We start from the raw sequence: 3,012 nt of genomic DNA, 5'->3' as shown, positions 1-3,012 counted from the left end.
TTCTAACCTTTCCATGCAGCTTCTTCTCTAAATTTAGTTGTGGAATTTTTTTCTGCCAGTTTTTGGATTACTTTCCACTTTATTGACTTGGATATGGATGATAACTAGTGGAAAACATAGGACTGGGTGCTCAGGGTTCTCCTACTCTGCCATTTTCCCAAGCTCCTTATTTGTTTTTTATTTGTTTGTTTGTTTGTTCCTTAACTGAATCTGTCATTGAATGACTCATGGCCACCAGTACTCCTTAAGTTGTCCAACTTATAACTTTAGCTCTAAAGTGAGATTGAATAACTTTCTCAGGTCAAGTTTCAAAATATAAAATCTAAGGGCTATACTCTGTTGTGGCCTTGCATATCCTGGAGCCAACAATTATCTATAGCAAGTGGGCAGAGTAATATTATAATAACAGAGAGATGTTTGGTAACCACACAATTATGGGAAAATAATTCGCCATGAGATAAAGGTGTGTATGTGTGTGCACAGGTGCACATTTGCATGCATACATTGGGGGGCGGATGTCAGGTGAAATTATTTTCTAAGCAATTCCATAGATATCACTATAATAACTAACTCCAGCTTGACTTTGTGCTTTAATATTCAAATAATGGATTTTCAGCTTATCCTGAGATAAAATCTGTATCTATTATAATTTTAGCATTTGTTACTTTTCTTTTGATATGTAGTATTTAAAATCCATGGATTGCAAATTACAATATTTTCATGATTAAATGCCTACATAGTTCCCATAGAAGCTGAACATTTGTGTAGTGAGCAAACAGCCCTAGGTTTGATGCCAGCTTCCCATCTTATTGTGTGAGCTTGGGAAAATTACCTAGGCTCACCTTTAAAATGGGGAAAATAAAAATAGTACCTATTTTTGGTTATTATGAGGATTAAATGAGGCATAGCAAGTAAAGTGAGGTTATTGTCAGGTTTAAACAAGATTAGTTCATATGCTTTATGCATTTTGACTTTTTAAAAATAGGCAAAAAGGAAATAATTTAATTGTTCTTCAAGGAGCTGCATTCTGTTTTCTGATATTGAGCCAGTCATTCACATTATTTAGAAATAGTTAAACAGATTCTCCAGATAACTTTGGTTAGATACTTGGCTATTAGATTTATAGAAGAACAATCTATAATCCCAAAGACAAGTTCAGATTTTTCAGCCCTAAATTATATATTATTCTAACCAAATTTTGAGCAAAAATGTTGATTTCTTCAATAATGTTAGCAGTAAACTATTGCCATTCTTCATCCTAAATCTAAAAATTGTTTTAGAAATAATTTTTGAAATAATATTTTTTCTATTACAAGTACCAGTGTGTTTATTTAAATATATGTTTCCAAGATTTTTATTTTCCTCTCAACTACAGTTTTGCACTGTTGAGAATGACAGAGTTCATTTCCATGGTCATTGTTTTTCTGGCTTCCGTTGATTTTCTGCTTTCAATATAATTTCTGGAGAAAGATGACTGTATCTTTAACTATGTTTACACATTTCTGAAATAAAGCTTATCTTCCCCTGACAGCATTCTTTCACTCCCCTTTGTTTATATTTCAAATGATTAATTACCGAGTTCTTTCAAATTTACTCTGGGAAACACCTAGGCCTGTCTTTGACTCCAAACTGCAGTGACTTAATAATAAATCATTTTTAGCTTGTAGATCTATGAGTTGGCTATGACTGCTGGGCTCTCCTTGCTCCTCTCCCATGTGTTTTTCCTTTCTAGGACCCAGGCTAAAGAAATATTTATCCCGGGGACATGCTGTTCTCATTTTAGAAGGCCAAACAAAACAAAACAAAACAGAAAAACAATAGGACAAGGGAAAACCACACAATTACATTTAAAGCTTCTGCTTGAACATGACATAATTCAAGTCTAATTATGTTTCACTGGTCGAGGTATGTTACATGACCAAGCATAAAGACGGATATAGAAGTATTATCTATCTAGAGAGAGCTACTTTGTTTCTTATGGCAAAGAGTATAGATGTATAATTCTTTTACAGGGGAGGGACTGAATTTTAGGGAACAATAGTAAAATTCCCCTTCCTTTATTTTTTTTTTTTTTGCAGTTTTATACCTTTGACAATCAGCGATTAGTTCTCATCCACATTAACGCTCTGTAGATTTTTGAAAGTGGTGACAGGTACATAAGTAACCAGTATGTAGAGCTTGTTTGGTGAATCTTCATCCTCCTTATGTTTTCTGTACAACCGCACACGGATACGGTATGGAACGTTCCTTATTCCTTTGGCCCAGACAACTTTGTCAAGCCTAGTGTCAATGCGCACATCTGGAGTTCCCATCTCCTTCATGGCAAATTTCCGGATCTCTTTGAGTGCCCGAAGGGCACGCTTCTTGAAATCTGCTCCATGGATGGGCTTGGGAATGTTGATGGTGTATTCCCTGGTCACTACCTCGTTGATGGCAAAACCGCCCTTCTTCTCGCCACCCTTCTTCTCTGGAGCCATTCCGCCGGGCCCTGGTAGGAAAGGAAGAGCGTGAGGTATTGTGGGAGAGGGAAAGCAGCGTCAAAAGTACCTCCGCCATGTTTTTTGTTTGTTTGTTAGCTTTGGCTCCACGAGGTTTACAGACAAATTCAAGCTTCTTAATTTAAAATGTAAGATCTTGAAAAAATCTTTTCCCTAACATTCCCATAGTCTCATACTTGGCCCTGTATTCTTGTTTTTCAAGAAGCATGGTATCCTAGAAGTCAAGTGAAGAAAGAATATTAAAGGACAAATACGTTGAGCCAAATGCTGCTAATAAGACAAGTGTGATGAGATTGGTTAAATTGTCTTTGATTTAGGGATATACATGTGACTGGAACTCGGAAGAAAACCATTTCACTAGAATAACAGGGGAAACATATTTAGAGGAGTTCAGCTATTTTAGAGATGAAAGAAGATTTATATTGGAGACAAGGTAATAAGAGGATGGTGTGGTCATTTGAAGCATATGTGGGGTCCACAGAAATTTTTTTATTTTTTTAAATATGTGAGAAAT

General features: G+C 35.7%; 1 pseudogene; it reads right to left on the bottom strand.

Moving 5' to 3' along the window:
• Positions 1-2,102: 2,102 nt before the first annotated feature.
• LOC114210072 (large ribosomal subunit protein eL31 pseudogene) lies at positions 2,103-2,477 on the bottom strand (annotated as a pseudogene).
• Between the last annotated feature and the right edge of the window lie 535 nt (positions 2,478-3,012).

This window comes from Eumetopias jubatus, unplaced genomic scaffold, assembly GCF_037043125.1.
Source record: "Eumetopias jubatus isolate StellerSeaLion01/CBP00866 unplaced genomic scaffold, mEumJub1_p1.0 scaffold_2, whole genome shotgun sequence".
Lineage (NCBI taxonomy): Eukaryota > Metazoa > Chordata > Mammalia > Carnivora > Otariidae > Eumetopias > Eumetopias jubatus.
Note: the sequence above shows the minus strand (reverse complement) of the source record. Positions and strands in the feature narration are given on the sequence as shown.